Source organism: Pseudophryne corroboree, unplaced genomic scaffold, assembly GCF_028390025.1.
Source record: "Pseudophryne corroboree isolate aPseCor3 unplaced genomic scaffold, aPseCor3.hap2 scaffold_915, whole genome shotgun sequence".
In the NCBI taxonomy this organism is placed as follows: Eukaryota; Metazoa; Chordata; class Amphibia; order Anura; family Myobatrachidae; genus Pseudophryne; species Pseudophryne corroboree.
Genome location: NW_026970495.1, coordinates 90238 through 114831, shown reverse-complemented (window position 1 = coordinate 114831; position 24594 = coordinate 90238). Strand labels below are relative to the sequence as shown.

The window sequence follows — 24594 nt, the reverse complement described above, 5'->3', positions numbered from 1 at the left end:
GGAGATTTAACTGAGGCAGCACAAGGGAACTCTCATCTGGGGACAACAACTGCAGGGAGAACACATATTTTCAGATGAACATGGGAGGGCAGAAGGCTGCCTAATACTGAAGCACCCCCAAACAACAAACCAAATGCAACAACTAGTGCAAGCATTCCTGGGGGAAGTTCTGCAGAAGACGGATTTGCATACGGTGATGTCATCCAAGCAGTGGGTCAAAGTTGGCTTCAACCCTCATCTGCATATGAAAAGAGAAAAGGGGCGTGCAGGGCATGGCGGCCTTTTGCGGTGCTTGGATGACCCCTAGTTCGCATTAAACACCTCCACCCTCCTTTGGTGTGGGGCTCATGTTGGCCATGCCCCATCCCCTGAAGCATTCAAGCTGATTTCTTGCAGCAGCTGGGCACTGTAACAGCTCCAGAGCTGCTCTGTAAGGCAAGTAAAAGGGTGTGGGCCCTGCAGCACTACCTGTAGTTTGCATTGTGCATTGGAAGGCACAAAGTAAGCAGACGGGAGGAGAAGTCAGGATAGTGCACAAGGGTATAGAAGGGAGCGGCTGAAGAAAAGAGAAGTGGAAACAGACAGCAAACTAGGCTGGAGAGAGACCTGAGACAAAGAGATCTGAATTATACGAGAGCCGACCAAGGGAAACACAAATTATGCAGTCAAGTTTCCCACATTTGGGGAAATCGCAGGGGCAGCACACCCAGAGTGCAATGGGTGAGCCTTGCCCTGGGAGAAGCACCTTCATGATCATAGTATCTCACCTGGCAGGTAAGTAGGAGTTGGGCTAGAGCTGGGGAGGGTCGCTGTTCGGGCACCCCCCTGTCAAGTGAAAGAGATCCAACTGAGGCAGCACAAGGGAACTCTCGAAAGAAGAACAAGGCTAGAGGAAGATCTGAGACAAAGAAATCTGACTTTTTCCAGAGCTGGCCAGAGGAAAGCACAAACACAGTCCCCCACTACCACAAATAATGCAGTCGAGTTTCCCACATTTGGGGAAATCACAGGGGTCAGCATACCCAGAATGCAATGAATGAACCTCACCCTGGGAGAACAATCTTCATGACCATGGTATCGCCTATGCAAAATAAGTATGATTTGGGATAGGGCTGGGGAGGGCCGCTGCTCAGGCACATCTCTGTCAAGTAAAGGAGATTCAACTGAGGCAGCACAAGGGAACTCTCATCTGGGGACAACAACTGCAGGGAGAACACATATTTTCAGATGAACATGTGAGGGCAGAAGGCTGCCTAATACTGAAGCACCCCCAAACAACAAACCAAATGCAACAACTAGTGCAAGCATTCCTGGGGGAAGGCCTGCAGCAGATGGATTTGCATATGGTGATGTCATCCAAGCAGTGGGTCAAAGTTGGCTTCAACCCTCGTCTGCATATGAAAAGAGAAAAGGGGCGTGCAGGGCATGGCGGCCTTTTGCAGCGCTTGGATGACCCCTAGTTTGCATTACACACCTCCTCCCTCCTTCGGTGTGGGGCTCATGTTGGCTATGCCCCAGCCCCTGAAGCATTCAAGCTGATTTCTTGCAGCAGCTGGGCACTGTAACTGCTCCAGAGCTACTCTGTAAGGCAAGTAAAAGGGTGTGGGCCCTGCAGCACTACCTGTAGTTCGCATTGTGCATTGGAAGGCACGAAGTAAGCAGACGGGAGAAGTCAGGATAGTGCGCAAGGGCATAGAAGGGAGCGGCTCAAGAAAAGAGAAGTGGAAACAGACAGCAAACTAGGCTGGAGAGAGACCTGAGACAAAGAGATCTGAATTATACGAGAGCCGACGAGGGGAAACACAAATTATGCAGTCAAGTTTCCCACATTTGGGGAAATCGCAGGAGCAGCACACCCAGAGTGCAATGGTTGAGCATTGCCCTGGGAGAAGAACCTTCATGATCATAGTATCTCACCTGGCAGGTAAGTAGGAGTTGGGCTAGAGCTGGGGAGGGTCGCTGCTCGGGTTCCCCCCTGTGAAGTGAAGGAGATCCAACTGAAGCAGCACCAGGGAACTCTCGAAAGAAGAACAAGGCTAGAGGAAGATCTGAGACAAAGAAATCTGACTTTTACCAGAGCTGACCAGAGGAAAGCACAAACACAGTCCCCCACTACCACAAATAATGCAGTCGAGTTTCCCACATTTGGGAAAATCACAGGGTTCAGCATACCCAGAATGCAATGAATGAACCGCACCCTGGGAGAACAATCTTCATGACCATGGTATCTCCTATGCAAAATAAGTATGATTTGGGATAGGGCTGGTGAGGGCCGCTGCTCAGGCACATCTCTGTCAAGTAAAGGAGATTCAACTGAGGCAGCACAAGGGAACTCTCATCTGGGGACAACAACTGCAGGGAGACCACATCTTTTCAGATGAACATGGGAGGGCGGAAGGCTGCCTAATACTGAAGCACCATCAAATATCAAACCATGGCCCTCATTCCGAGTTGATCGCTCGCAAGGCGATTTTAGCAGAGTTACACACGCTAAGCCGCCGCCTACTGGGAGTGAATCTTAGCTTCTTAAAATTGCGACCGATGTATTCGCAATATTGCGATTACAAACTACTTAGCAGTTTCAGAGTAGCTTCAGACTTACTCTGCATCTGCGATCAGTTCAGTGCTTGTCGTTCCTGGTTTGACGTCACAAACACTCCCAGAGTTCGCCCAGACACTCCCCCGTTTCTCCGGCCACTCCTGCGTTTTTTCCGGAAACTGTAGCGTTTTTTCCCACACGCCCATAAAACGGCCTGTTTCCGCCCAGTAACACCCATTTCCTGTCAATCACATTACGATCGCCGGAGCGAAGAAAAAGCCGTGAGTAAAAATACTTTCTTCATTGTAAAATTACTTGGCGCAGTCGCGGTGCGAATATTGCGCATGCATACTAAGCAGAATTTCACTGCGATGCGATGAAATTTACAGAGCGAACGACTCGGAATGAGGGCCCATATGCAACAACTAGTACAAGCACTCCTGGGGGAAGGTCTGCAGCAGACGGATTTGCATACGGTGATGTAAATCCAAGCAGTGGGCCAAAGTTGACTGGAACCCTCATCTGCATATGAAAAGAGAAAAGGGGCATGCAGGGCATGGCGGCCTTTTGCAGTGCTTGGATGACCCCTAGTTCGCATTAAACACCCCCACCCTCCTTTGGTGTGGGGCTCATGTTGGCCATGCCCCATCCCCTGATGCATTCAAGCTGATTTCTTGCAGCAGCTGGGCACTGTAACAGCTCCAGAGCTGTTCTGTAAGGCAAGTAAAAGGGTGTGGGCCCTGCAGCACCACCTGTTGTTCGCATTGTGCGTTGGAAGGCACAAATTAAGCAGACGGGAGGAGAAGTCAGGATAGTGCGCAAGGGCATTCTTTTCTCTTAGTCCGGGGGCAAGGCTTCAAAATGGGGTCTGCAACGGAGGAGACACAGGGGGCGTGGTCACAGCAGCTTTTCTCTACAGTCTGCACCAGCAGGAGCCTACACCATTTTTTATGATCACGCTGAACTGCAGTGCGACTGCAATTACAGCATGGTCAAGAAGGGAGGCGTCATGCTGGGTGGCCATGCCCTGTCACTGTGCAGGAGCCAGCACCGCTCACACACTAGTCCCCGGGCGCAGCCCCCAACCCCCGGGACACCCGGAGCAACAAAATGTAGATTCAGGCCACCAGGCCACGCCCCTACCTATGAAACCATGCCTCCTTTTTACCATTGCGCTGTTTATCTGCGCGCACTGCATTACAATCTCCCTCGCCACCTCTCTGGGTGTCACCAGTGATAGTGACACCTCTGCCATGCTTGTAGCAGCTGGTCCTAAGATCTACGCCTCAAGCCCTGAGTGTTTGCCCTTGTGACTTGTTGATCATCATAGCGAAGCAGATGCTTACAGAAAACTGTAGGGGCTTAGATTGAAAATAAAAACAATTGATGGGTATAAGGTAGAGAGGAGTGGGTTCGGTTCTCCGAGAACCGAATTCCCCACGAACTCCACGTGGTTTACATTGGTCCGAGGCAGGCTCGGTTGTTCCTGCCTGACTCGGAAAACCTGAACAAGGGAAAATGTCATCATCCCGCTGTCAGATTCTCGTGAGATTCGGATTCCATATAAAGAGCTGCGCGTTGCCGCCATTTTTACTCGTGCATTGAAGAGAGAGCGGAGAGGACGTGGCTATGTTCTCTCAGTGGAAATCTCAATATCAGTGCTCAGTATCAGTGGTTACTTATTGCTGCTCAGTAATACTAGTAGTGTGTCTCTCCTGCTCAGTGTCAGTTCTCAGTAGTATCCTCATCAGTGCTCAGTATCACTGCTCATTGTCTTGTGCTGCATTGTGGTGCTCAGCATACTACAGTACATTACTAATAGTCCAGTGCTGCATCTTGCTGCTCAGTGTCAGTTCTAGTATCCTCATCAGTGCTCACTATCACTGCTCATTGCATTGTGGTGTTCTGTATACTACAGTAACATAGTAATATAGTATATATAGAGGAGCGGGTTCGGTTCTCCGAGAACCGAATTCCCGACGAACTCCACGTGGTTTACACTGGTCCGAGGCAGGCTCGGTTGTTCCTGCCTGACTCGGAAAACCTGAACAAGGGAAAATGTCATCATCCCGCTGTCGGATTCTCGCGAGATTCGGATTCCATATAAAGAGCTGCGCGTTGCCGCCATTTTTACTCGTGCATTGAAGAGAGAGCGGAGAGGACGTGGCTATGTTCTCTCAGTGGAAATCTCAATATCAGTGCTCAGTATCAGTGGTTACTTATTGCTGCTCAGTAATACTAGTAGTGTGTCTCTCCTGCTCAGTGTCAGTTCTCAGTAGTATCCTCATCAGTGCTCAGTATCACTGCTCATTGTCTTGTGCTGCATTGTGGTGCTCAGCATACTACAGTACATTACTAATAGTCCAGTGCTGCATCTTGCTGCTCAGTGTCAGTTCTAGTATCCTCATCAGTGCTCACTATCACTGCTCATTACATTGTGGTGTTCTGTATACTACAGTAACATAGTAATATAGTAACATATGGTAACATAGTTTTTGAGGTTGAATAGAGGCAAATTGCCCAACGTGTTCAACCTGTTTTAAGTTGTGATGATTCTACATACTTGCTGAATAATGTTTTATGACTAGTTAGCTACTATAACTCATGTTACCCCCGGATTAACCATGTTGATATTTTAAGTATTATAACCTTGGATAGCTTTTTCATTCAGAAATGTATCCATTCCTTTTTTAAATCCAATTACAGAGTCCGCCATTACCACCTTCCCTGGCAGGGAATTCCACATACTGATTGCCCTAACAGTGAAGATCATAGTATCTCACCTGGCAGGTAAGTAGGAGTTGGGCTAGAGCTGTGGAGGATTGCTGCTCGGGCACCCCCTGTCAAGTGAAGGAGATCCAACTGAGGCAGCACAAGGGAACTCTCGAAAGAAGAACAAGGCTAGAGGAAGATCTGAGACAAAGAAATCTGACTTTTACCAGAGCTGACCAGAGGAAAGCACAAACACAGTCTCCCACTACCACAAATAATGCAGTCGAGTTTCCCACATTTGGGGAAATCACAGGGGTCAGCATACCCAGAGTGCAATGAATGAACCTCACCCTGGGAGAACAATCTTCATGACCATGGTATCTCCTATGCAAAATAAGTATGATTTGGGATAGGGCTGGGGAGGGCCGCTGCTCAGGCACATCTCTGTCAAGTAAAGGAGATTCAACTGAGGCAGCACAAGGGAACTCTCATCTGGGGACAACAACTGCAGGGAGAACACATATTTTCAGATGAACATGGGAGGGCAGAAGGCTGCCTAATACTGAAGCACCCCCAAACAACAAACCAAATGCAACTACTAGTGCAAGCATTCCTGGGGGAAGGCCTGCAGCAGACGGATTTGCATATGGTGATGTCATCCAAGCAGTGGGTCAAAGTTGGCTTCAACCCTCATCTGCATATGAAAATAAAAAAGGGGTGTGCAGGGCATGGCTGCCTTTTGCGGCGCTTGGATGACCCCTAGTTCGCATTAAACACCTCCACCCTCCTTCGGTGTGGGGCTCATGTTGGCTATGCCCCAGCCCCTGAAGCATTCAAGCTGATTTCTTGCAGCAGCTGGGCACTGTAACAGCTCCAGAGCTGCTCTGTAAAGCAAGTAAAAGGGTGTGGGCCCTGCAGCACTACCTGTAGTTTGCATTGTGCGTTGGAAGGCACAAAGTAAGCAGACGGGGAAGTCAGGATAGTGCACAAGGGCATAGAAGGGAGCGGCTGAAGAAAAGAGAAGTGGAAACAGACAGCAAACTAGGCTGGAGAGAGACCTGAGACAAAGAGATCTGAATTATACGAGAGCCGACCAGGGGAAACACAAATTATGCTGTCAAGTTTCCCACATTTGGGGAAATCGCAGGGGCAGCACACCCAGAGTGCAATGGGTGAGCCTTGCCCTGGGAGAAGCACCTTCATGATCATAGTATCTCACCTGGCAGGTAAGTAGGAGTTGGGCTAGAGCTGGGGAGGGTCTCTGCTCGGGCACCCCCCTGTCAAGTGAAGGAGATCCAACTGAGGCAGCACAAGGGAACTCTCAAAAGAAGAACAAGGCTCTGAAACAAAGAAATCTGACTTTTACCAGAGCTGACCAGAGGAAAACACAAACACAGTCCCCCACTACCACAAATAAAGCAGTCGAGTTTCCCACATTTGGGGAAATCACAGGGGTCAGCATACCCAGAATGCAATGAATGAACCTCACCCTGGGAGAATAATCTTCATGACCATGGTATCTCCTATGCAAAATAAGTATGATTTGGGATAGAGCTGGGGAGGGCCGCTGCTCAGGCACATCTCTGTCAAGTTAAGGAGATTCAACTGAGGCAGCACAAGGGAACTCTCATCTAGGGACAACAACTGCAGGGAGAACACATATTTTCAGATGAACATGGGAGGGCAGAAGGCTGCCTAATACTGAAGCACCCCCAAACAACAAACCAAATGCAACAACTAGTGCAAGCATTCCTGGGGGAAGGCCTGCCGCAGATGGATTTGCATATGGTGATGTCATCCAAGCAGTGGGTCAAAGTTGGCTTCAACCCTCGTCTGCATATGAAAACAGAAAAGGGGCGTGCAGGGCATGGTGGCCTTTTGCTGCGCTTGTCTGACCCCTAGTTTGCATTAAACACCTCCACCCTCCTTCGGTGTGGGGCTCATGTTGGCTATGCCCCAGCCCCTGAAGCATTCAAGCTGATTTCTTGCAGCAGCTTGGCACTGCAACAGCTCCAGAGCTGCTCTGTGAGGCAAGTAAAAGGGTGTGGGCCCTGCAGCACTACCTGTAGTTTGCATTGTGCATTGGAAGGCACAAAGTAAGCAGACGGGAGGAGAAGTCAGGATAGTGCACAAGGGTATAGAAGGGAGCGGCTGAAGAAAAGAGAAGTGGAAACAGACAGCAAACTAGGCTGGAGAGAGACCTGAGACAAAGAGATCTGAATTATACGAGAGCCGACCAGGGGAAACACAAATTATGCAGTCAAGTTTCCCACATTTGGGGAAATCGCAGGAGCACCACACCCAGAGTACAATGGGTGAGCCTTGCCCTGGGAGAAGCACCTTCATGATCATAGTATCTCACCTGGCAGGTAAGTAGGAGTTGGGCTAGAGCTGGGGAGGGTCGCTGCTCGGGTACCCCCCTGTAAAGTGAAGGAGATCCAACTGAGGCAGCACAAGGGAACTCTCGAAAGAAGAACAAGGCTAAAGGAAAATCTGAGACAAAGAAATCTGACTTTTACCAGAGCTGACCAGAGGAAAGCACAAACACAGTCCCCCACTACCACAAATAATGCTGTCGAGTTTCCCACATTTGGGGAAATCACAGGGGTCAGCATACCCAGAATGCAATGAATGAACCTCACCTTGGGAGAACAATCTTCATGACCATGGTATCGCCTATGCAAAATAAGTATGATTTGGGATAGGGCTGGGGAGGGCCGCTGCTCAGGCACATCTCTGTCAAGTAAAGGAGATTCAACTGAGGCAGCACAAGGGAACTCTCATCTGGGGACAACAACTGCAGGGAGAACACATATTTTCTGATGAACATGTGAGGGCAGAACGCTGCCTAATACTGAAGCACCCCCAAACAACAAACCAAATGCAACAACTAGTGCAAGCATTCCTGGGGGAAGGCCTGCAGCAGATGGATTTGCATATGGTGATGTCATCCAAGCAGTGGGTCAAAGTTGGCTTCAACCCTCGTCTGCATATGAAAAGAGAAAAGGGGCGTGCAGGGCATGGCGGCCTTTTGCAGCGCTTGGATGACCCCTAGTTCGCATTACACACCTCCACCCTCCTTCGGTGTGGGGCTCATGTTGGCTATGCCCCAGCCCCTGAAGCATTCAAGCTGATTTCTTGCAGCAGCTGGGCACTGTAACTGCTCCAGAGCTACTCTGTAAGGCAAGTAAAAGGGTGTGGACCCTGCAGCACTACCTGTAGTTCGCATTGTGCGTTGGAAGGCACGAAGTAAGCAGACGGGAGAAGTCAGGATAGTGCGCAAGGGCATAGAAGGGAGCGGCTCAAGAAAAGAGAAGTGGAAACAGACAGCAAACTAGGCTGGAGAGAGACCTGAGACAAAGAGATCTGAATTATACGAGAGCCGACGAGGGGAAACACAAATTATGCAGTCAAGTTTCCCACATTTGGGGAAATCGCAGGAGCAGCACACCCAGAGTGCAATGGTTGAGCCTTGCCCTGGGAGAAGCACCTTCATGATCATAGTATCTCACCTGGCAGGTAAGTAGGAGTTGGGCTAGAGCTGGGGAGGGTCGCTGCTCGGGTTCCCCCCTGTGAAGTGAAGGAGATCCAACTGAGGCAGCACCAGGGAACTCTTGAAAGAAGAACAAGGCTAGAGGAAGATCTGAGACAAAGAAATCTGACTTTTACCAGAGCTGACCAGAGGAAAGCACAAACACAGTCTCCCACTACCACAAATAATGCAGTCAAGTTTCCCACATTTGGGGAAATCACAGGGGTCAGCATACCCAAAATGCAATGAATGAACCTCACCCTGGGAGAAAAATCTTCATGACCATGGTATCTCCTATGCAAAATAAGTATGATTTGGAATAGGGCTGGGGAGGGCCGCTGCTCATGAACATCTCTGTCAAGTAAAGGAGATTCAACTGAGGCAGCACAAGGGAACTCTCATCTTGGGACAACAACTGCAGGGAGAACATATATTTTCAGATGAACATGGGAGGGCAGAAGACTGCCTAATACTGAAGCACCCCCAAACAACAAACCAAATGCAACAACTAGTGCAAGCATTCCTGGGGGAAGGCCTGCCGCAGATGGATTTGTATATGGTGATGTCATCCAAGCAGTGGGTCAAAGTTGGCTTCAACCCTCGTCTGCATATGAAAAGAGAAAAGGGGCGTGCAGGGCATGGTGGCCTTTTGCGGCGCTTGGCTGACCCCTAGTTTGCATTAAACACCTCCACCCTCCTTTGGTGTGGGGCTCATGTTGGCTATGCCCCAGCCCCTGAAGCATTCAAGCTGATTTCTTGCAGCAGCTGGGCACTGTAACAGCTCCAGAGCTGCTCTGTAAGGCAAGTAAAAGGGTGTGGGCCCTGCAGCACTACCTGTAGTTCGCATTGTGCGTTGGAAGGCACAAAGTAAGCAGACAGGAGGAGAAGTCAGGATAGTGCGCAAGGGCATAGAAGGGAGCGGCTCAAGAAAAGAGAAGTGGAAACAGACAGCAAACTAGGCTGGAGAGAGACCTGAGACAAAGAGATCTGAATTATACGAGAGCCGACCAGGGGAAACACAAATTATACAGTCAAGTTTCCCACATTTGGGGAAATCGCAGGAGCAGCACACCCAGAGTGCAATGGATTAGCCTTGCCCTGGGAGAAGCACCTTCATGATCATAGTATCTCACCTGGCAGGTAAGTAGGAGTTGGGCTAGAGCTGGGGAGGGTCGCTGCTCGGGTACCCCCCTGTAAAGTGAAGGAGATCCAACTAAGGCAGCACAAGGGAACTCTCGAAAGAAGAACAAGGCTAGAGGAAAATCTGAGACAAAGAAATCTGACTTTTACCAGAGCTGACCAGAGGAAAGCACAAACACAGTCCCCCACTACCACAAATAATGCAGCTGAGTTTCCCACATTTGGGGAAATCACAGGGGTCAGCATACCCAAAATGCAATGAATGAACCTCACCCTGGGAGAAAAATCTTCATGACCATGGTATCTCCTATGCAAAATAAGTATGATTTGGAATAGGGCTGGGGAGGGCCGCTGCTCATGCACATCTCTGTCAAGTAAAGGAGATTTAACTGAGGCAGCACAAGGGAACTCTCATCTGGGGACAACAACTGCAGGGAGAACACATATTTTCAGATGAACATGGGAGGGCAGAAGGCTGCCTAATACTGAAGCACCCCCAAACAACAAACCAAATGCAACAACTAGTGCAAGCATTCCTGGGGGAAGTTCTGCAGAAGACGGATTTGCATACGGTGATGTCATCCAAGCAGTGGGTCAAAGTTGGCTTCAACCCTCATCTGCATATGAAAAGAGAAAAGGGGCGTGCAGGGCATGGCGGCCTTTTGCGCTGCTTGGATGACCCCTAGTTCGCATTAAACACCTCCACCCTCCTTTGGTGTGGGGCTCATGTTGGCCATGCCCCATCCCCTGAAGCATTCAAGCTGATTTCTTGCAGCAGCTGGGCACTGTAACAGCTCCAGAGCTGCTCTGTAAGGCAAGTAAAAGGGTGTGGGCCCTGCAGCACTACCTGTAGTTTGCATTGTGCATTGGAAGGCACAAAGTAAGCAGACGGGAGGAGAAGTCAGGATAGTGCACAAGGGTATAGAAGGGAGCGGCTGAAGAAAAGAGAAGTGGAAACAGACAGCAAACTAGGCTGGAGAGAGACCTGAGACAAAGAGATCTGAATTATACGAGAGCCGACCAAGGGAAACACAAATTATGCAGTCAAGTTTCCCACATTTGGGGAAATCGCAGGGGCAGCACACCCAGAGTGCAATGGGTGAGCCTTGCCCTGGGAGAAGCACCTTCATGATCATAGTATCTCACCTGGCAGGTAAGTAGGAGTTGGGCTAGAGCTGGAGAGGGTCGCTGTTCGGGCACCCCCCTGTCAAGTGAAAGAGATCCAACTGAGGCAGCACAAGGGAACTCTCGAAAGAAGAACAAGGCTAGAGGAAGATCTGAGACAAAGAAATCTGACTTTTTCCAGAGCTGGCCAGAGGAAAGCACAAACACAGTCCCCCACTACCACAAATAATGCAGTCGAGTTTCCCACATTTGGGGAAAACACAGGGGTCAGCATACCCAGAATGCAATGAATGAACCTCACCCTGGGAGAACAATCTTCATGACCATGGTATCGCCTATGCAAAATAAGTATGATTTGGGATAGGGCTGGGGAGGGCCGCTGCTCAGGCACATCTCTGTCAAGTAAAGGAGATTCAACTGAGGCAGCACAAGGGAACTCTCATCTGGGGACAACAACTGCAGGGAGAACACATATTTTCAGATGAACATGTGAGGGCAGAAGGCTGCCTAATACTGAAGCACCCCCAAACAACAAACCAAATGCAACAACTAGTGCAAGCATTCCTGGGGGAAGGCCTGCAGCAGATGGATTTGCATATGGTGATGTCATCCAAGCAGTGGGTCAAAGTTGGCTTCAACCCTCGTCTGCATATGAAAAGAGAAAAGGGGCGTGCAGGGCATGGCGGCCTTTTGCAGCGCTTGGATGACCCCTAGTTTGCATTACACGCCTCCTCCCTCCTTCGGTGTGGGGCTCATGTTGGCTATGCCCCAGCCCCTGAAGCATTCAAGCTGATTTCTTGCAGCAGCTGGGCACTGTAACTGCTCCAGAGCTACTCTGTAAGGCAAGTAAAAGGGTGTGGGCCCTGCAGCACTACCTGTAGTTCGCATTGTGCGTTGGAAGGCACGAAGTAAGCAGACGGGAGAAGTCAGGATAGTGCGCAAGGGCATAGAAGGGAGCGGCTCAAGAAAAGAGAAGTGGAAACAGACAGCAAACTAGGCTGGAGAGAGACCTGAGACAAAGAGATCTGAATTATACGAGAGCCGACGAGGGGAAACACAAATTATGCAGTCAAGTTTCCCACATTTGGGGAAATCGCAGGAGCAGCACACCCAGAGTGCAATGGTTGAGCCTTGCCCTGGGAGAAGCACCTTCATGATCATAGTATCTCACCTGGCAGGTAAGTAGGAGTTGGGCTAGAGCTGGGGAGGGTCGCTGCTCGGGTTCCCCCCTGTGAAGTGAAGGAGATCCAACTGAAGCAGCACCAGGGAACTCTCGAAAGAAGAACAAGGCTAGAGGAAGATCTGAGACAAAGAAATCTGACTTTTACCAGAGCTGACCAGAGGAAAGCACAAACACAGTCCCCCACTACCACAAATAATGCAGTCGAGTTTCCCACATTTGGGAAAATCACAGGGGTCAGCATACCCAGAATGCAATGAATGAACCTCACCCTGGGAGAACAATCTTCATGACCATGGTATCTCCTATGCAAAATAAGTATGATTTGGGATAGGGCTGGTGAGGGCCGCTGCTCAGGCACATCTCTGTCAAGTAAAGGAGATTCAACTGAGGCAGCACAAGGGAACTCTCATCTGGGGACAACAACTGCAGGGAGACCACATCTTTTCAGATGAACATGGGAGGGCGGAAGGCAGCCTAATACTGAAGCACCATCAAATATCAAACCATGGCCCTCATTCCGAGTTGATCGCTCGCAAGGCGATTTTAGCAGAGTTACACACGCTAAGCCGCCGCCTACTGGGAGTGAATCTTAGCTTCTTAAAATTGCGACCGATGTATTCGCAATATTGCGATTACAAACTACTTAGCAGTTTCAGAGTAGCTTCAGACTTACTCGGCATCTGCGATCAGTTCAGTGCTTGTCGTTCCTGGTTTGACGTCACAAACACTCCCAGAGTTCGCCCAGACACTCCCCCGTTTCTCCGGCCACTCCTGCGTTTTTTCCGGAAACTGTAGCGTTTTTTCCCACACGCCCATAAAACGGCCTGTTTCCGCCCAGTAACACCCATTTCCTGTCAATCACATTACGATCGCCGGAGCGAAGAAAAAGCCGTGAGTAAAAATACTTTCTTCATTGTAAAATTACTTGGCGCAGTCGCAGTGCGAATATTGCGCATGCGTACTAAGCAGAATTTCACTGCGATGCGATGAAATTTACAGAGCGAACGACTCGGAATGAGGGCCCATATGCAACAACTAGTACAAGCACTCCTGGGGGAAGGTCTGCAGCAGACGGATTTGCATACGGTGATGTAAATCCAAGCAGTGGGCCAAAGTTGACTGGAACCCTCATCTGCATATGAAAAGAGAAAAGGGGCATGCAGGGCATGGCGGCCTTTTGCAGTGCTTGGATGACCCCTAGTTTGCATTAAACACCTCCACCCTCCTTTGGTGTGGGGCTCATGTTGGCCATGCCCCATCCCCTGATGCATTCAAGCTGATTTCTTGCAGCAGCTGGGCACTGTAACAGCTCCAGAGCTGTTCTGTAAGGCAAGTAAAAGGGTGTGGGCCCTGCAGCACCACCTGTTGTTCGCATTGTGCGTTGGAAGGCACAAATTAAGCAGACGGGAGGAGAAGTCAGGATAGTGCGCAAGGGCATTCTTTTCTCTTAGTCCGGGGGCAAGGCTTCAAAATGGGGTCTGCAACGGAGGAGACACAGGGGGCGTGGTCACAGCAGCTTTTCTCTACAGTCTGCACCAGCAGGAGCCTACACCATTTTTTATGATCACGCTGAACTGCAGTGCGACTGCAATTACAGCATGGTCAAGAAGGGAGGCGTCATGCTGGGTGGCCATGCCCTGTCACTGTGCAGGAGCCAGCACCGCTCACACACTAGTCCCCGGGTGCAGCCCCCAACCCCCGGGACACCCGGAGCAACAAAATGTAGATTCAGGCCACCAGGCCACGCCCCTACCTATGAAACCATGCCTCCTTTTTACCATTGCGCTGTTTATCTGCGCGCACTGCATTACAATCTCCCTCGCCACCTCTCTGGGTGTCACCAGTGATAGTGACACCTCTGCCATGCTTGTAGCAGCTGGTCCTAAGATCTACGCCTCAAGCCCTGAGTGTTTGCCCTTGTGACTTGTTGATCATCATAGCGAAGCAGATGCTTACAGAAAACTGCAGGGGCTTAGATTGAAAATAAAAACAATTGATGGGTATAAGGTAGAGAGGAGCGGGTTCGGTTCTCCGAGAACCGAATTCCCGACGAACTCCACGTGGTTTACACTGGTCCGAGGCAGGCTCGGTTGTTCCCGCCTGACTCGGAAAACCTGAACAAGGGAAAATGTCATCATCCCGCTGTCGGATTCTCGCGAGATTCGGATTCCATATAAAGAGCTGCGCGTTGCCGCCATTTTTACTCGTGCATTGAAGAGAGAGCGGAGAGGACGTGGCTATGTTCTCTCAGTGGAAATCTCAATATCAGTGCTCAGTATCAGTGGTTACTTATTGCTGCTCAGTAATACTAGTAGTGTGTCTCTCCTGCTCAGTGTCAGTTCTCAGTAGTATCCTCATCAGTGCTCAGTATCACTGCTCATTGTCTTGTGCTGCATTGTGGTGCTCAGCATACTACAGTACATTACTAATAGTCCAGTGCTGCATCTTGCTGCTCAGTGTCAGTTCTAGTATCCTCATCAGTGCTCACTATCACTGCTCATTACATTGTGGTGTTCTGTATACTACAGTAACATAGTAATATAGTAACATATGGTAACATAGTTTTTGAGGTTGAATAGAGGCAAATTGCCCAACGTGTTCAACCTGTTTTAAGTTGTGATGATTCTACATACTTGCTGAATAATGTTTTATGACTAGTTAGCTACTATAACTCATGTTACCCCCGGATTAACCATGTTGATATTTTAAGTATTATAACCTTGGATAGCTTTTTCATTCAGAAATGTATCCATTCCTTTTTTAAATCCAATTACAGAGTCCGCCATTACCACCTTCCCTGGCAGGGAATTCCACATCCTGATTGCCCTAACAGTGAAGATCATAGTATCTCACCTGGCAGGTAAGTAGGAGTTGGGCTAGAGCTGTGGAGGATTGCTGCTCGGGCACCCCCTGTCAAGTGAAGGAGATCCAACTGAGGCAGCACAAGGGAACTCTCGAAAGAAGAACAAGGCTAGAGGAAGATCTGAGACAAAGAAATCTGACTTTTACCAGAGCTGACCAGAGGAAAGCACAAACACAGTCCCCCACTACCACAAATAATGCAGTCGAGTTTCCCACATTTGGGGAAATCACAGGGGTCAGCATACCCAGAGTGCAATGAATGAACCTCACCCTGGGAGAACAATCTTCATGACCATGGTATCTCCTATGCAAAATAAGTATGATTTGGGATAGGGCTGGGGAGGGCCGCTGCTCAGGCACATCTCTGTCAAGTAAAGGAGATTCAACTGAGGCAGCACAAGGGAACTCTCATCTGGGGACAACAACTGCAGGGAGAACACATATTTTCAGATGAACATGGGAGGGCAGAAGGCTGCCTAATACTGAAGCACCCCCAAACAACAAACCAAATGCAACTACTAGTGCAAGCATTCCTGGGGGAAGGCCTGCAGCAGACGGATTTGCATATGGTGATGTCATCCAAGCAGTGGGTCAAAGTTGGATTCAACCCTCGTCTGCATATGAAAATAAAAAAGGGGTGTGCAGGGCATGGCTGCCTTTTGCGGCGCTTGGATGACCCCTAGTTCGCATTAAACACCTCCACCCTCCTTCGGTGTGGGGCTCATGTTGGCTATGCCCCAGCCCCTGAAGCATTCAAGCTGATTTCTTGCAGCAGCTGGGCACTGTAACAGCTCCAGAGCTGCTCTGTAAAGCAAGTAAAAGGGTGTGGGCCCTGCAGCACTACCTGTAGTTTGCATTGTGCGTTGGAAGGCACAAAGTAAGCAGACGGGGAAGTCAGGATAATGCACAAGGGCATAGAAGGGAGCGGCTCAAGAAAAGAGAAGTGGAAACAGACAGCAAACTAGGCTGGAGAGAGACCTGAGACAAAGAGATCTGAATTATACGAGAACCGACCAGAGGAAACACAAATTATGTAATCAAGTGTCCCACATTTGGGGAAATCGCAGGAGCAGCACACCCAGAGTGCATTGGGTGAGCCTTGCCCTGGGAGAAGCACCTTCCTGATCATAGTATCTCACCTGGCAGGTAAGTAGGAGTTGGGCTAGAGCTGGGGAGGGTTGCTGCTCGGGTACCCCCCTGTCAAGTGAAGGAGATCCAACTGAGGCAGCACAAGGAAACTCTCGAAAAAAGAACAAGGCTAGATGAAGATCTGAGACATAGAAATCTGACTTTTACCAGAGCTGACCAGAGGAAAGCACAAACACAGTCCCCCACTACAACAAATAATGCAGTCGAGTTTCCCACATTTGGGGAAATCACAGGGGTCAGCATACCCAGAATGCAATGAATGAACCTCACCCTGGGAGAACAATCTTCATGATAATGGTATCTCCTATGCAAAATAAGTATGATTTGGGATAGGGCTGGGGAGGGCCGCTGCTCAGGCACATCTCTGTCAAGTAAAGGAGATTCAACTGAGGCAGCACAAGGGAACTCTCATCTGGGGACAACAACTGCAGGGAGAACACATATTTTCAGATGAAAATGGGAGAGCAGAAAGCTGCCTAATACTGAAGCACCCCCAAACAACAAACCAAATGCAACAACTAGTACAAGCATTCCTGGGAAAAGGTCTGCAGAAGACGGATTTGCATACGGTGATGTCATCCAAGCAGTGGGCCAAAGTTGGCTGGAACCCTCATCTGCATATGAAAAGAGAAAAGGGGTATGCAGGGCATGGCAGCCTTTTGCAGTGCTTGGATGACCCTTAGTTTGCATTAAACACCTCCACCCTCCGTCGGTGTGGGGCTCATGTTGGCTATGCCCCAGCCCCTGAAGCATTCAAGCTGATTTCTTGCAGCAGCTGGGCACTGTAACAGCTCCAGAGCTGCTCTGTAAGGCAAGTAAAAGGGTGTGGGCCCTGCAGCACTACCTGTAGTTTGCATTGTGCATTGGAAGGCACAAAGTAAGCAGACAGGAGGAGATGTCAGGATAGTCCACAAGGGTATAGAAGGGAGGGGCTTAAGAAAAAAGAAGTGGAAACAGACAGCAAACTAGGCTGGAGAGAGACCTGAGACAAAGAGATCTGAATTATATGAGTGCCGACCAGGGAAAACACAAATTATGCAGTCAAGTTTCCCACATTTGGGGAAATCGCAGGGGCAGCACACCCAGAGTGCATTGGGTGAGCCTTGCCCTGGGAGAAGCACCTACATGATCATAGTATCTCACCTGGCAGGTAAGTAGGAGTTGGGCTAGAGCTGGGGAGGGTCGCTGCTCGGGCACCCCCCTGTCAAGTGAAGGAGATCCAACTGAGGCAGCACAAGGGAACTCTCGAAAGAAGAACAAGGCTAGAGGAAGATCTGAGACAAAGAAATCTGACTTTTACCAGAGCTGACCAGAGGAAAGCACAAACACAGTCCCCCACTACCACAAATAATGCAGTTGAGTTTCCCACATTTGGGGAAATCACAGGGGTCAGCATACCCAGAATGCAATGAATGAACCTAACCCTGGGAGAACAATCTTCATGACCATGGTATCTCCTATGCAAAATAAGTATGATTTGGGATAGGGCTGGGGAGGGCCGCTGCTCAGGCACATCTCTGTCAAGTAAAGGAGATTCAACTGAGGCAGCACAAGGGAACTCTCATCTGGGGACAACAACTGCAGGGAGAACACATATTTTCAGATGAACATGGGCTGCCTAATACTGAAGCACCCCCAAACAACAAACCAAAAGCAACAACTAGTAAAAGCATTCCTGGGAGAAGGTCTGCAGAAGACGGATTTGCATACGGTGATGTCATCCAAGCAGTGGGCCAAAGTTGGCTGGAACCCTCATCTGCATATGAAAAGAGAATAAGGGTTATGCAGGGAATGGCGGCCTTTTGCGGCGCTTGGATGACCCCTAGTTCGCATTAAACACCTCCATTCTCCTTCGGTGTGGGGCTCATGTTGGCTATGCCCCAGCCCCTGAAGTATTCAAGCTGATTTCTTGCAGCAGCTGGGCACTGTAACAGCTCCAGAGCTGCTCTGTAAGGCAAGTAAAAGGGTGTGGGCCCTGCAGCACTACCTGTAGTTCGCATTGTGCGTTGGAAGGCACAAAGTAAGCAGACGGGAGAAGTCAGGACAGTGCGCAAGGGCATAGAAGGGAGCGGCTCAAGAAAAGAGAAGTGGAAACAGGCAGCAAACTAGGCTGGAGAGAGACCTGAGACAAAGAGATCTAAATTATACGAGAGCCGACCAGGGGAAACACAAATTATGCAGTCAAGTGTCCCACATTTGGGGAAATCGCAGGAGCAGCACACCCAGAGTGCAATGGGTGAGCCTTGCCCTGGGAGAAGCACCTTCATGATCATAGTATCTCACCTGGCAGGTAAGTAGGAGTTGGGCTAGAGCTGGGGAGGGTTGCTGCTCGGGTACCCCCCTGTCAAGTGAAGGAGATCCAACTGAGGCAGCACAAGGGAACTCTCGAAAGAAGAACAAGGCTAGAGGAAAATCTGAGACAAAGAAATCTGACTTTTACCAGAGCTGACCAGAGGAAAGCACAAACACAGTCCCCCACTACCACAAATAATGCAGTCGAGTTTCCCACATTTGGGGAAATCACAGGGGTCAGCATACCCAAAATGCAATGAATGAACCTCACCCTCGGAGAACAATCTTCATGACCATGGTATCTCCTATGCAAAATAAGTATGATTTGGGATAGGGCTGGGGAGGGCCGCTGCTCAGGCACATCTCTGTCAAGTAAAGGAGATTCAACTGAGGCAGCACAAGGGAACTCCCATCTTGGGACAACAACTGCAGGGAGAACACATATTTTCAGATGAACATGGGAGGGCAGAAGGCTGCCTAATACTGAAGCACCCCCAAACAACAAACCAAATGCAACAACTAGTACAAGCATTCCTGGGGGACGTTCTGCAGAAGACGGATTTGCATACGGTGATGTCATCCAAGCAGTGGGCCAAAGTTGGCTGGAACCCTCATCTGCATATGAAAAGAGAAAAGGGGTATGCAGGGCATGGCGGCCTTTTGCGGCGCTTGGATGACCCTTAGTTCGCATTAAACACCCCCACCCTCCTTCGGTGTGGGGCTCATGTTGGCTATGCCCCAGCCCCTGAAGCATTCAAGCTGATTTCTTGCAGCAGCTGGGCACTGTAACAGCTCCAGAGCTGCTCTGTACGGCAAGTAAAAGGGTGTGGGCCCTGCAGCACTACCTGTAGTTTGCATTGTGCATTGGAAGGCACTTAAGAATAGAGAAGTGGAAACAGACAGCAAACTAGGCTGGAGAGAGACCTGAGACAAAGAGATCTGAATTATACGAGAGCCGACCAGGGGAAACACAAATTATGCAGTCAAGTTTCCCACATTTGGGGAAATCGCAGGAGCAGCACACCCAGAGTGCAATGGGTGAGCCTTGCCCTGGGAGAAGCACCTACGTGATCATAGTATCTCACCTGGCAGGTAAGTAGGAGTTGGGCTAGAGCTGGGGAGGGTCGCTGCTCGGGTACCCCCCTGTCAAGTGAAGGAGATCCAACTGAGGCAGCACAAGGGAATTCTCGAAAGAAGAACAAGGCTAGAGGAAGATCTGAGACAAAGAAATCTGACTTTTACCTGAGCTGACCAGAGGAAAACACAAACACAGTCCCCCACTACCACAAATAATGCTGTCGAGTTTCACACATTTGGGGAAATCACAGGGGTCAGCATACCCAGAATGCAATGAATGAACCTCACACTGGGAGAATAATCTTCATGACCATGGTATCTCCTATGCAAAATAAGTATGATTTGGGATAGGGCTGGGGAGGGCCGCTGCTCAGGCACATCTCTGTCAAGTAAAGGAGATTCAACTGAGGCAGCATAAGGGAACTCTCATCTGGGGACAACAACTGCAGGGAGAACACATATTTTCAGATGAACATGGGAGGGCAGAAGGCTGCCTAATACTGAAGCACCCCCAAACAACAGACCAAATGCAACAACTAGTGCAAGCATTCCTGGGGGAAGGCCTGCAGCAGATGGATTTGCATATGGTGATGTCATCCAAGCAGTGGGTCAAAGTTGGCTTCAACCCTCGTCTGCATATGAAAAGAGAAAAGGGGCGTGCAGGGCATGGCGGCCTTTTGCGGCGCTTGGATGACCCCTAGTTCGCATTAAACACCTCCACCCTCCTTTGGTGTGGGGCTCATGTTGGCTATGCCCCAGCCCCTGAAGCATTCAAGCTGATTTCTTGCAGTAGCTGGGCACTGTAACAGCTCCAGAGCTGCTCTGTACGGCAAGTAAAAGGGTGTGGGCCCTGCAGCACTACCTGTAGTTTGCATTGTGCATTGGAAGGCACAAAGTAAGCAGACGGGAGAAGTAAGGATAGTGCGCAAGGCCATAGAATGGAGCGGCTTAAGAAAAGAGAAGTGGAAACAGACAGCAAACTAGGCTGGAGAGAGACCTGAGACAAAGAGATCTGAATTATACGAGAGCCGCCAGGGGAAACACAAATTATGCAGTCAAGTTTCCCACATTTGGGGAAATCGCAGGGGCAGCAAATCCAGAGTGCAATGGGTGAGCCTTGCCCTGGGAGAAGCACCTTCATGATTATAGTATCTCACCTGGCAGGTAAGTAGAAGTTGGGCTAGAGCTGGGGAGGGTCGCTGCTCGGGCACCCCCCTGTCAAGTGAAGGAGATCCAACTGAGGCAGCACAAGGGAACTCTCGAAAGAAGAACAAGGCTAGAGGAAGAACTGAAACAAAGAAATCTGACTTTTACCAGAGCTGACCAGAGGAAAGCACAAACACAGTCCCCCACTACCACAAATAATACAGTTGAGTTTCCCACATTTGGGGAAATCACAGGGGTCAGCATACCCAGAATGCAATGAATGAACCTCACCCTGGGAGAACAATCTTCAAGACCATGGTCTCTCCTATGCAAAATAAGTATGATTTGGGATAGGGCTGGGGAGGGCCGCTGCTCAGGCACATCTCTGTCAAGTAAAGGAGATTCAACTGAGGCAGCACAAGGGAACTCTCATCTGGGGACAACAACTGCAGGGAGAACACATATTTTCAGATGAACATGGGAGGGCAGAAGGCTGCCTAATACTGAAGCACCCCCAAACAACAAACCAAATGCTACAACTAGTGCAAGCATTCCTGGGGGAAGGCCTGCAGCAGATGGATTTGCATATGGTGATGCCATCCAAGCAGTGGGTCAAAGTTGGCTTCAACCCTCGTCTGCATATGAAAAGAGAAAAGGGGCGTGCAGGGCATGGCGGCCTTTTGCGGCGCTTGGATGACCCCTAGTTAGCATTACACACCTCCACCCTCCTTCGGTGTGGGGCTCATGTTGGCTATGCCCCAGCCCCTGAAGCATTCAAGCTGATTTCTTGCAGCAGCTGGGCACTGTAACTGCTCCAGAGCTGCTCTGTAAGGCAAGTAAAAGGGTGTGGGCCCTGCAGCACTACCTGTAGTTTGCATTGTGCGTTGGAAGGCACGAAGTAAGCAGACGGGAGAAGTCAGGATAGTGCGCAAGGGCATAGAAGGGAGCGGCTCAAGAACAGAGAAGTGGAAACAGACAGCAAACTAGGCTGGAGATAGACCTGAGACAAAGAGATCTGAATTATACGAGAGCCGACCAAGGGAAACACAAATTATGCAGTCAAGTTTCCCACATTTGGGGAAATCACAGGGGCAGCACAACCAGAGTGCAATGGGTGAGCCTTGCCCTGGGAGAAGCACCTTCATGATCATAGTATCTCACCTGGCAGGTAAGTAGGAGTTGGGCTAGAGCTGGGGAGGGTCGCTGCTCGGGCACCCCCCTGTCAAGTGAAAGAGATCCAACTGAGGCAGCACAAGGGAACTCTCGAAAGAAGAACAAGGCTAGAGGAAGATCTGAGATAAAGAAATCTGATTTTTACCAGAGCTGACCAGAGGAAAGCACAAACACAGTCCCCCACTACCACAAATAATGCAGTCGAGTTTCCCACATTTGGGGAAATCACAGGGGTCAGCATACCCAGAATGCAATGAATGAACCTCACCCTGGGAGAACAATCTTCATGACCATGGTATCGCCTATGCAAAATAAGTATGATTTGGGATAGGGCTGGGGAGGGCCGCTGCTCAGGCACATCTCTGTCAAGTAAAGGAGATTCAACTGAGGCAGCACAAGGGAACTCTCATCTGGGGACAACAACTGCAGGGAGAACATATATTTTCAGATGAACATGGGAGGGCAGAAGGCTGCCTAATACTGAAGCACCCCCAAACAACAAACCAAATGCAACAACTAGTGCAAGCATTCCTGGGGGAAGGCCTGCAGCAGATGGATTTGCATATGGTGATGTCATCCAAACAGTGGGTCAAAGTTGGCTTCAACCCTCGTCTGCATATGAAAAGAGACAAGGGGCGTGCAGGGCATGGCGGCCTTTTGCGGCGCTTGGATGACCCCTAGTTCGCATTACACACCTCCACCCTCCTTCGGTGTGGGGCTCATGTTGGCTATTCCCCAGCCCCTGAAGCATTCAAGCTGATTTCTTGCAGCAGCTGGGCACTGTAACTGCTCCAGAGACGCTCTGTAAGGCAAGTAAAAGGGTGTGGGTCCTGCAGCACTACCTGTAGTTTGCATTGTGCGTTGGAAGGCACAAAGTAAGCAGACGGGAGAAGTCAGGATAGTGCGCAAGGGCATAGAAGGGAGCGGCTCAAGAAAAGAGAAGTAGAAACAGACAGCAAACTAGGCTGGAGAGAGACCTGAGACAAAGAGATCTGAATTATACGAGAGCCGACCAGGGGAAACACAAATTATGCAGTCAAGTTTCCCACATTTGGGGAAATCGCAGAAGCAGCACACCCAGAGTGCAATGGGTGAGCCTTGCCCTGGGAGAAGCACCTTCATGATCATAGTATCTCACCTGGCAGGTAAGTAGGAGTTGGGCTAGAGCTGGGGAGGGTCGCTGCTCGAGCATCACCCTGTCAAGTAAAGGAGATTCAACTGAGGCAGCACAAGGGAACTCTCATCTGGGGACAACAACTGCAGGGAGAACACATATTTTCAGATAAAAATATTGGTCATGCTCTGGTTTCTCTTCAGAACGAACAAATCTTTCGCCTTTTACTAAAGATTTCCGTGGAGAGGAGCAAAACCGAGTTTTATCTCAATTTTTGCATGCCCCATCTTTTTGGGGTTTCTTTTATCGGTTTAAAGATAGAATGAGTGTGCTTTAATGTAAGCTCATTTGCATAGAAATGACAGTAAATGTTTGTTTCTTTTCAAACAGAACTTTCTTGACCATGCTACTTGCTTGAAAGATCTGGGAGCACATGGAATACAGTACAAACCATGCTTATAGCAAGGAGAAGACAGGTGAGAAATCTGCTTTCTTTCAAATTGGGCGCTCACTTTGATCTGAATGAGGACTGCTGGCACGGCACTCAGGCGACAGGTGGAATCTTGGTCATGCTCTGGTTTCTCTTCAGAACGAACAAATCTTTCGCCTTTTACTAAAGATTTCCGTGGAGAGGAGCAAAACTGAGTTTTATCTCAATTTTTGCATGTCCCATATTATTGGGGTTTCTTTTATCGGATTAAAGACAGAACGAGTGTGCTTTCTTGTTAGCTTTAATGTAAGTATATTTGCATAACAATGACAATAAATGTCTGTTTCTTTTCAAGCAGAACTTTCTTGACCATACTAATTGCTTGAAAGATCTGGGAGCACATGGAAAAGAGTACAAACCATGCTTATAGCAAGGGGAAGCCTGGTGAGAAATCTGCTTTCTTTCTTTCAAATTGGGTGCTCACTTTGAGCTGAATGAGGACTGCTGGCATGGCACTCAGGCGACAGGTGGAATCTTGGTCATGCTCTGGTTTCTCTTCAGAACGAACAAATCTTTCGCCTTTTACTAAAGATTTCCGTGGAGAGGAGCAAAACTGAGTTTTATCTCAATTTTTGCATGCCCCGTCTTATTGGGGTTTCTTTTATCAGTTTAAAGATAGAACGAGTGTGCTTTAATGTAAGCTCATTTGCGTAGAAATGACAGTAAATGTTTGTTTCTTTTCAAACAGAACTTTCTTGACTATACTAATTGCTTGAAAGATCTGGGAGCACATGGAAAAGAGTACAAACCATGTTTATAGCAAGGGGAAGCCTGGTGAGAAATCTGCTTTCTTTCTTTCAAATTGGGTGCTCACTTTGAGCTGAATGAGGACTGCTGGCATGGCACTCAGGCGACAGGTAGAATCTTGGTCATGCTGTGGTTTCTCTTCAGAACGAACAAATCTTTCGCCTTTTACTAAAGATTTCCGTGGAGAGGAGCAAAACTGAGTTTTATCTCAATTTTTGCATGCCCCATCTTATTGGGGTTTTATTTTATTGGTTTAAAGATAGAACGAGTGTGCTTTAATGTAAGCTCATTTGCATAGAAATTACAGTAAATG

The 24594-nt window shown here is 49.2% G+C and overlaps 31 non-coding genes and 4 pseudogenes across 31 annotated transcripts; 4 read left to right on the top strand and 31 right to left on the bottom strand.

Annotated features, from left to right (window-relative positions):
- Positions 1-619: 619 nt before the first annotated feature.
- Positions 620-782, bottom strand: LOC135046063 (U1 spliceosomal RNA). The gene has a single exon (XR_010238436.1). It is a non-coding gene; the product is annotated as a U1 spliceosomal RNA (small nuclear RNA).
- A 152-nt stretch (positions 783-934) lies between these two features.
- Positions 935-1098, bottom strand: LOC135046189 (U1 spliceosomal RNA). Its single transcript, XR_010238536.1, has one exon. It is a non-coding gene; the product is annotated as a U1 spliceosomal RNA (small nuclear RNA).
- Positions 1099-1796: 698 nt separating this feature from the next.
- On the bottom strand, positions 1797-1932 carry LOC135046116 (U1 spliceosomal RNA; annotated as a pseudogene).
- A 152-nt stretch (positions 1933-2084) lies between these two features.
- Positions 2085-2248, bottom strand: LOC135046191 (U1 spliceosomal RNA). The gene has a single exon (XR_010238538.1). It is a non-coding gene; the product is annotated as a U1 spliceosomal RNA (small nuclear RNA).
- Positions 2249-5488: 3240 nt separating this feature from the next.
- Positions 5489-5652, bottom strand: LOC135046178 (U1 spliceosomal RNA). Its single transcript, XR_010238525.1, has one exon. It is a non-coding gene; the product is annotated as a U1 spliceosomal RNA (small nuclear RNA).
- A 670-nt stretch (positions 5653-6322) lies between these two features.
- On the bottom strand, positions 6323-6485 carry LOC135046088 (U1 spliceosomal RNA). Its single transcript, XR_010238457.1, has one exon. It is a non-coding gene; the product is annotated as a U1 spliceosomal RNA (small nuclear RNA).
- Positions 6486-6627: 142 nt separating this feature from the next.
- LOC135046006 (U1 spliceosomal RNA) lies at positions 6628-6791 on the bottom strand. The gene has a single exon (XR_010238380.1). It is a non-coding gene; the product is annotated as a U1 spliceosomal RNA (small nuclear RNA).
- Positions 6792-7465: 674 nt separating this feature from the next.
- LOC135046113 (U1 spliceosomal RNA) lies at positions 7466-7628 on the bottom strand. Its single transcript, XR_010238471.1, has one exon. It is a non-coding gene; the product is annotated as a U1 spliceosomal RNA (small nuclear RNA).
- Positions 7629-7780: 152 nt separating this feature from the next.
- Positions 7781-7944, bottom strand: LOC135046026 (U1 spliceosomal RNA). Its single transcript, XR_010238399.1, has one exon. It is a non-coding gene; the product is annotated as a U1 spliceosomal RNA (small nuclear RNA).
- A 698-nt stretch (positions 7945-8642) lies between these two features.
- On the bottom strand, positions 8643-8778 carry LOC135046101 (U1 spliceosomal RNA; annotated as a pseudogene).
- Positions 8779-8930: 152 nt separating this feature from the next.
- Positions 8931-9094, bottom strand: LOC135046018 (U1 spliceosomal RNA). The gene has a single exon (XR_010238391.1). It is a non-coding gene; the product is annotated as a U1 spliceosomal RNA (small nuclear RNA).
- Positions 9095-9768: 674 nt separating this feature from the next.
- On the bottom strand, positions 9769-9931 carry LOC135046104 (U1 spliceosomal RNA). The gene has a single exon (XR_010238463.1). It is a non-coding gene; the product is annotated as a U1 spliceosomal RNA (small nuclear RNA).
- A 152-nt stretch (positions 9932-10083) lies between these two features.
- LOC135046168 (U1 spliceosomal RNA) lies at positions 10084-10247 on the bottom strand. Its single transcript, XR_010238516.1, has one exon. It is a non-coding gene; the product is annotated as a U1 spliceosomal RNA (small nuclear RNA).
- A 674-nt stretch (positions 10248-10921) lies between these two features.
- Positions 10922-11084, bottom strand: LOC135046062 (U1 spliceosomal RNA). Its single transcript, XR_010238435.1, has one exon. It is a non-coding gene; the product is annotated as a U1 spliceosomal RNA (small nuclear RNA).
- Positions 11085-11236: 152 nt separating this feature from the next.
- LOC135045999 (U1 spliceosomal RNA) lies at positions 11237-11400 on the bottom strand. The gene has a single exon (XR_010238373.1). It is a non-coding gene; the product is annotated as a U1 spliceosomal RNA (small nuclear RNA).
- A 698-nt stretch (positions 11401-12098) lies between these two features.
- Positions 12099-12234, bottom strand: LOC135046100 (U1 spliceosomal RNA; annotated as a pseudogene).
- Positions 12235-12386: 152 nt separating this feature from the next.
- Positions 12387-12550, bottom strand: LOC135046060 (U1 spliceosomal RNA). The gene has a single exon (XR_010238433.1). It is a non-coding gene; the product is annotated as a U1 spliceosomal RNA (small nuclear RNA).
- Positions 12551-15250: 2700 nt separating this feature from the next.
- Positions 15251-15414, bottom strand: LOC135046112 (U1 spliceosomal RNA). Its single transcript, XR_010238470.1, has one exon. It is a non-coding gene; the product is annotated as a U1 spliceosomal RNA (small nuclear RNA).
- Positions 15415-16084: 670 nt separating this feature from the next.
- On the bottom strand, positions 16085-16247 carry LOC135046115 (U1 spliceosomal RNA). Its single transcript, XR_010238472.1, has one exon. It is a non-coding gene; the product is annotated as a U1 spliceosomal RNA (small nuclear RNA).
- Positions 16248-16399: 152 nt separating this feature from the next.
- LOC135046182 (U1 spliceosomal RNA) lies at positions 16400-16563 on the bottom strand. The gene has a single exon (XR_010238529.1). It is a non-coding gene; the product is annotated as a U1 spliceosomal RNA (small nuclear RNA).
- Positions 16564-17237: 674 nt separating this feature from the next.
- On the bottom strand, positions 17238-17400 carry LOC135046096 (U1 spliceosomal RNA). Its single transcript, XR_010238461.1, has one exon. It is a non-coding gene; the product is annotated as a U1 spliceosomal RNA (small nuclear RNA).
- A 152-nt stretch (positions 17401-17552) lies between these two features.
- LOC135046141 (U1 spliceosomal RNA) lies at positions 17553-17716 on the bottom strand. Its single transcript, XR_010238491.1, has one exon. It is a non-coding gene; the product is annotated as a U1 spliceosomal RNA (small nuclear RNA).
- A 682-nt stretch (positions 17717-18398) lies between these two features.
- LOC135046089 (U1 spliceosomal RNA) lies at positions 18399-18540 on the bottom strand (annotated as a pseudogene).
- A 152-nt stretch (positions 18541-18692) lies between these two features.
- On the bottom strand, positions 18693-18856 carry LOC135046165 (U1 spliceosomal RNA). The gene has a single exon (XR_010238513.1). It is a non-coding gene; the product is annotated as a U1 spliceosomal RNA (small nuclear RNA).
- Positions 18857-19471: 615 nt separating this feature from the next.
- LOC135046086 (U1 spliceosomal RNA) lies at positions 19472-19634 on the bottom strand. The gene has a single exon (XR_010238456.1). It is a non-coding gene; the product is annotated as a U1 spliceosomal RNA (small nuclear RNA).
- A 152-nt stretch (positions 19635-19786) lies between these two features.
- LOC135046033 (U1 spliceosomal RNA) lies at positions 19787-19950 on the bottom strand. The gene has a single exon (XR_010238406.1). It is a non-coding gene; the product is annotated as a U1 spliceosomal RNA (small nuclear RNA).
- Positions 19951-20621: 671 nt separating this feature from the next.
- Positions 20622-20783, bottom strand: LOC135046121 (U1 spliceosomal RNA). Its single transcript, XR_010238475.1, has one exon. It is a non-coding gene; the product is annotated as a U1 spliceosomal RNA (small nuclear RNA).
- A 152-nt stretch (positions 20784-20935) lies between these two features.
- On the bottom strand, positions 20936-21099 carry LOC135046186 (U1 spliceosomal RNA). The gene has a single exon (XR_010238533.1). It is a non-coding gene; the product is annotated as a U1 spliceosomal RNA (small nuclear RNA).
- Positions 21100-21770: 671 nt separating this feature from the next.
- LOC135046108 (U1 spliceosomal RNA) lies at positions 21771-21933 on the bottom strand. The gene has a single exon (XR_010238467.1). It is a non-coding gene; the product is annotated as a U1 spliceosomal RNA (small nuclear RNA).
- Positions 21934-22085: 152 nt separating this feature from the next.
- LOC135046188 (U1 spliceosomal RNA) lies at positions 22086-22249 on the bottom strand. Its single transcript, XR_010238535.1, has one exon. It is a non-coding gene; the product is annotated as a U1 spliceosomal RNA (small nuclear RNA).
- Positions 22250-22920: 671 nt separating this feature from the next.
- Positions 22921-23083, bottom strand: LOC135046078 (U1 spliceosomal RNA). Its single transcript, XR_010238448.1, has one exon. It is a non-coding gene; the product is annotated as a U1 spliceosomal RNA (small nuclear RNA).
- Positions 23084-23227: 144 nt separating this feature from the next.
- Positions 23228-23343, top strand: LOC135046133 (U5 spliceosomal RNA). Its single transcript, XR_010238483.1, has one exon. It is a non-coding gene; the product is annotated as a U5 spliceosomal RNA (small nuclear RNA).
- Positions 23344-23613: 270 nt separating this feature from the next.
- Positions 23614-23729, top strand: LOC135046140 (U5 spliceosomal RNA). The gene has a single exon (XR_010238490.1). It is a non-coding gene; the product is annotated as a U5 spliceosomal RNA (small nuclear RNA).
- Positions 23730-24015: 286 nt separating this feature from the next.
- On the top strand, positions 24016-24131 carry LOC135046138 (U5 spliceosomal RNA). The gene has a single exon (XR_010238488.1). It is a non-coding gene; the product is annotated as a U5 spliceosomal RNA (small nuclear RNA).
- Positions 24132-24405: 274 nt separating this feature from the next.
- Positions 24406-24521, top strand: LOC135046146 (U5 spliceosomal RNA). The gene has a single exon (XR_010238495.1). It is a non-coding gene; the product is annotated as a U5 spliceosomal RNA (small nuclear RNA).
- The last annotated feature ends 73 nt before the right edge of the window (positions 24522-24594 follow it).